Raw genomic sequence first — 6,272 nt, forward strand, 5'->3', positions numbered from 1 at the left:
TGTAGAGGCTCATGATAATGGCAGGACCCAGGGTGTGAATTTGGGAATTTACAATCTCCCCATAACTTCCATTCAACTTTCTCCTATCTCATAAACAACTGACATAATCTTATGTCCAAAGTTTTGCAAACACAGCTTCAAAACTCTTCCCTGGCCGCCATCTTCCAACCTTCCCTAAGCACACTAGGGCTGACCACTACTGCAATACGGTAAGGCTATGCTGTGCAAAATTCTTTTTAAATGTCCGTAATATCATAATGTGACCAAGCTGACTAAGGACCCCCAAAGTCAAGGAGCTCTAATTCTAGATCTTAGCCACCACAAAATAAAGGCTCCTGTCTTTTTTCCTACTTTCTCTGGGACCCCCGCAGTGCAGCTCAGCATGGGACCAAGTCTTCAGGGGGATTCAGCAAAGACTTGGTGACAAGCCGATTGATGGATTCCCCGCCTCTGCCTGCCTTCTTGCCTACTCCTACAGGCTCTGGCCCCAGTCCACTATCCTGCTGCCTGAGGGGTCTGCTTTTCTTTGTTGAGTCAGCACCAATGAAACAGGGCCAAGGTCAGTTGGGGGCCCAGGAAAGACTGCAGGAAACTGGGGAGGGAATAAGAACTTAGTAGCTCAAAGAAAGGCATGATGAGGAGTCTCCAAATGAAGGGCCAGTACTGACCAAAGGGCTCGAGTAGAAACGTAACCTCTCTGACCTATGGTGTCAGTGGAACCCTTTCTGATAGGAAAATACAAGAGGTTACTCAAATCATATTGCTAGGAGCCCTAAAATATTCCAATCATGTTCTTTCCATGCTTTAACTCTACCTCTGAGAGATAAAATGGAACGGATCTCTATGAACTATGCTGCTGGGAAACAAGGAGAAGGCAGATGAGTGGAATTATCAGATACACCCCAAAGTAGTTCAGCCATGACCTTTTGCCAGGGCTGCTAAGGATCAAAACAAAGTATCTGATATCATTTGTTGGCATCTTCTGTACTTCCACATCCACAGGTTGTATCCTTGGGTATAGGAGATAGAGGAGAACTGGGTACGCCTGGAAGATAGGTAGACGGACAGGATTTAAGAGAAATCACCCTTTCCAATAACATTTAGGAAAAGATTGAATGGAAAGAGGTAAACCAATGGTGCTATTCTTGCAACAACCAGGCAAGACAGTTAAGCCAATATAGACTGCAAGGCAACCTAGACTCATTTTTCTGGGGACATAGTCAGAGATGGTCTCATCCAGTGCTATCATGTGAAGAAAGATGCACATGCTGAAAAAAATGAGGTGACTTGTGCAGTCATACAACTTACGATGCTAGAGCCTCAACCCTGGGGTCTGTCCATGCCCAGATGCAGGACCAAATCTGCAATAGGACTCAGAGGAGTTCAGGGCTGCTTTGGGCACAGGGCTGAGGATGAGGGCCTCATTGCTGCCAGGACTGAGAGTTCCTGGGGCTCTTGGTTTGACATTTCTGTTCTTCTGAAGTAAGCAGTCTCTTCTCAGGTCAGTTGGACTCAAATCTTTTTCATTATCAAGAGATGGCTCATCAAGGGAGAGGGTCTGGAGAGTGAACATGTTTCCTAAAAATATCTTGGGTTTCTGCCTAACACAGGGGGGGAGCTGCACAGATAGATACAGGAAGTCTCCTCGTGATCCACCAGTACTATTCTGGGAAAGGAGCAGGACCTGGGGCCACTCTTGTCCCTTGGTCCTTTCTTAGGGGGCTGAGAAACACCTGTTGTGAGGATTAGTAGGATAAATTCCTTGTGACCAGGGTCTGCAAACCTGTGCCTAGAGCACCATGTTGAGACCACACTTCTAAACTCCAGCCTCCCCCACTTCTTGAGTAAGTGATTTTCAACCCGTTATAAAAAGCCCCTGGCAAGAGCAGGAAGACTTTCTGCTTTGGCGGCACATTTCTCACACAGTGAGACAGCGACTTTGGAGAGGAATGTAGCTGGAGTGGACTTCTGCCCTCAGCAGGGAGGCCCAGCCTCCTCTGTGGGCCAGGGCAGGCACTCTGTTTCTCCAGAGCCTTCCTCCAAGGTGTTCAGAGCACACCACATGTGGTTTTCTTCACCCTGCGAGAGTAGGACAGTGGTGAAACCAGATCTTGCTTACAAAATTGAATATGTGGTAAATTGTGCCTGGGTGGCAACGTGACAGTGTCTTAGCATGTTCCAGGTAGACAAGGTCTTAGAGATGCCCTAGTGCAGTGCTGAGGTCAAGAGATGGGGCTCTAGTATTAGACCATTCGCCTTCCATCAATAATTCTCAGTATCCTAGATTATTCTTAGTATTGAAGTATTTGTAGTATCCTTGGGCAAGTTTCCTAACCTCCAGGCCTCTGTTTCCTGGTCTATAAACAGTATAATAAAGATACTCACCTCAGTTGCTATAAAGGGGTGGATTGCTATAAAGATAAAAATGAGATAATTTTTCTAAAGTGCTTAGCTTTACCCATAAACATTAAATTACTATTTGATACTATTATTATTATCGTGTTGTTATTCTTTCCCTCACTTCATAGATATCAAACTGAGGCCCCAAAAGATTATGTGTGTGTATATATATATATATTTCTGACAGCCATCACACAACCTAGTTGTGTGTGAACATTTTTTTCAATGATTAAAAGTAAGGGGCTAGGTGGGCATGTGGACACCAGGCAGGAAAGGTCAGGTTACGTCTCAGTAATGACTCACAAATATCTACTTCTTGCCTATACTCCACGTCCATGTTTGTCAGCTGTGGGCTCCAGTGTTATTATTGTCCTTGTTCTAGGACCTCATCAGATGATATTTACAACCAATCCTTATGAAGTGACTCAGATCACTTCTGCCCACATTTCATGGCCAAAGAAAGCCACATGGCCATATGTGAGTTCAAAAGCATGAGTAAGCATGATTTTCTTACAGGGAGGTAACCAGGTATTGGTGAAGAGTAATATGATTTATGACGGTCTTCTGCATAAGCAAAAATGATCTTGGTGTGACAGGAACCAATTTAAACACCAGCGATGAGATGTCAAAATCAGTACAAAGTACTAAAGAAACCTCTTCCCCAGCTTTAAAAGGAGTGTCTTCTGATGTTCACTTCTTCAAATAGTTTCTCAAAATCTCGAAAGTGTGGCCATTGGAAACCAAACTCATAGTTACATGTCTCACTGTAGGATGAACAGGTCCTAGTAAAAAGACATCATGGAGGGCTCACCTTCTTCTCCCATCCCAAAGGTCTTCCCAAGTATTCCATGCTATTCCGTCTTCCTCATGGTTCGTTCTATGAACTTTGCCTGTGCAGTGCTAGCCCAAGATCTAGATGGTGGAAACACGAGAGAGAAGAGTACATAGCCCCTATCCTCAGGGAAGGGAGAAACTCCTCTCTAGCGGGGCAAGGCAAGCAGCAAAGTGAACAAATAGATGGAAGATGAGCGCTGGTGTGGGCTGGGTCTATGCAACCACAGAGGAATGTCATTTCATCTAGCCTGGGAGTGTCAGAAAAGTTTGATCTGGAAAAGCTGAGGTTGCTGGAATTTCATTCTTAAGAAGGGGTGGAATTATGCAACTGGTTGAAGTTATGAAATGATATTGGGGACAAAAAGGTACATTCTTTAATAAGTAAGTGTTCAGGCTTACTGATATTTCTTACTTATTAACAGCATCTTTTCTACATGTTGAGCATTGGTGATGTACCAAGCAGTTAAATGACACAGTCAATACCCTTTTGGACTTAGCTGAGGCTAAGGACTTTTTTTTTTTCAAAGAATAGGTTTTTCTTGAATGATCCCAAAGAACAGATGAATCTCCCAGGAAGCTTGTTTATGATGCAGATTTGTGGGGCCTGAATCTTTAAATGTGGGACCCAGAAATTGGCATTTTAATCAAGTGCCTGTGATGTTTTCATCATACTCCAAGTTTAAGAGTTACTGCTTAAGATCATGGGAACTCCTTCCTTTTTCACTCCTGGCCATCTTGCCAGCTGCTGTTGGTTGGGGGCAGTTCCACAACTAAAACAGGAAGATGGTGGCTGCAAAGAAGATGAAAAAGTCTCTGGAACTAATCAACTCTATGCTCCAATTTATTGAGGAAAGTATATGCTGGAATATAAGCAGAATCTGAAGATGACCAGATGGGCTAAATGAAACTGGCTGTCCTCACCAACAATTGCCTGGCTTTGAGGAAATCTGAAATAGATGACCATGTTATGTTGACCAACCTGTGTCCATTGCTACAGTGGCAATAATATTGAATTGGGCACAGCATGTGGAAAATACTACAGAGTAGGTACACAGCTGTCATTGATCCAGGTGATTCTGATATCATTCAAAGCATGCCAGAACCAGCGAAAAGTAAACAATGCAGAATTTTTCTTTAATAAAACTTGTCAGAGTTGGTTTTAAAAAAAGTCACTGCTTAATCGCTATAATGTTGGTGCATTGAAGAGGACTCAGAGAAATGGGATGAGTGTATGGAACAGAGAAATACATTGGAGTAAAAAATATTTGTGTTATCTATGGGTCAGGGCCAATGCCCTTGGTAGTGTTGTGCAAAGGTTGGAGAAGTTGGCATTCCTTTCCAGGGCTGCTGTTGACTTCAGTTCAGCACCATCTCTCCAAGCCTACCTTATGATGCCTACGTGTTTCTTTTTTTTTTTTTAAGTTGTTGCCTTTCATCCCTTTCATCTCTTCCAATAAAACAACTTAATGGCAGAATCTGGTGCATGCTTTGTGTAGAACAGCCAATTAAGGGAAAGGTGATTAGTGAATGAGGAATAATGACAACTCTCTGTTGGCTTAGAGCTTACAAAGATCTTAAATTGTCTCATTTGATCTTTACTCAATACCATGGGGATATTCATCTTACTAGCCTCAATTTGCAGTTAAGCAAATGATGTGGAGGGACAGTCTGCCCAAAGTCATGTAAGGTAGCTGGTAACCTAGCTGTGCTGCTAAATGATGGGCTTCTTTGAGAACTCAGGCTTTGGGACTATTTCATTGTCTTTAATGATCCTGAGTGAATGGGAGAGACACTCCTTCACGCAAGTTCCACAACCCCACCTTGATCAAATGATCTTCCTTGTTGGATCCTGGCATCCCTTTGCACTGCTACAGATCAGCAAAAAATGAGGCTGTCCTGGTGAGTGTGAGGGAGATAAAGCAGAACAGATGATCGAAGAAAAGGTCAGAAGAAGGAGGCTTTCTTCTCCCTACCTAAACCCAGCAGGTTGTCTGGAGCCCACTGGACCAATGTTGGAAAAACTATAAAGCAGTTTCATATGGTCTGAAAACTTCATTCCCACAACTGTCTCCCTCACCCTTCTTCCAGCACCTGACTACCAAAGGAGCTGTAAACTCTCTCAACGTGGAAAAAAATCAAGGAGCTGATGTTGCTCTTCCCAGGGGCATGTTCTTGCTTTGAGCACAGGGCCTCTTTTGGGAGCTGCATAATACAAAGGAGCAGATGATTGGGGGAAAGTCTTGACTAGAAAGGAATCGCTGTTGTCTGTCACTAGGGAATGTCTTAGTCCATTCATGCTGCTAAAACAAAATACCATAATCTAGGCAGTTTATAAAGAACAGAAACTTATTTGTCACAGTTGTGGAGGTTAGGAAGTTCAAAATCAAGGCAAATATACTGCCTGGTAAGAGCCTGATTACAGCTCATAGATAGGACTTTCTTGTGGTATCCTTACATGGCTAGATAGCTTTCTATGGTCTCTTTTATAAGGACAATAACCATTATAAAGGCTCCACTCTCATGGCCTAACCACCTCCCAAAAGCCACATCCACAAGTACTATCACCTTGAGGGTTATATTTTCAACCTGTGAATTTTGAAGGTACACAAACATTCAGATCTTAGCAGAGAGAATTCCCTACAACTGTTTTCTGACCTCTGATGAGAGGAAGAAATACTTTCCTTTGCTTTTTCATGTCCTTTGTTGCATTACCATTAATCAGAGATGGCTGTGGCTTTAGAAAGCTGGGCTGGAATGCCAACTCCACCAAATGCTTGCAGTGGCCTTTAATAAGTCTCTTCATTCCTGTTTGGCTCCATTCCCTCATTTGTTGAGTGGGGATACAAAGCCTGTCCTGCCCACACCATAGGGTGGCTATGAGACACAAAGGAGATGTACAGCTGGCCAAATGAGTGCCAGCTGCACAGTGTGAAAGTCCCAAAGGGAAGTGTGCAGAGGCAGAGTGGAGGTGAGGAGTCCCTCAGTACTAGTCTTCATAAATGACAACAGTGAGTCTAGTGGAGGATTTCTGTCTCCTC

This window comes from Castor canadensis, chromosome 4 (assembly GCF_047511655.1).
Source record: "Castor canadensis chromosome 4, mCasCan1.hap1v2, whole genome shotgun sequence".
NCBI lineage: Eukaryota > Metazoa > Chordata > Mammalia > Rodentia > Castoridae > Castor > Castor canadensis.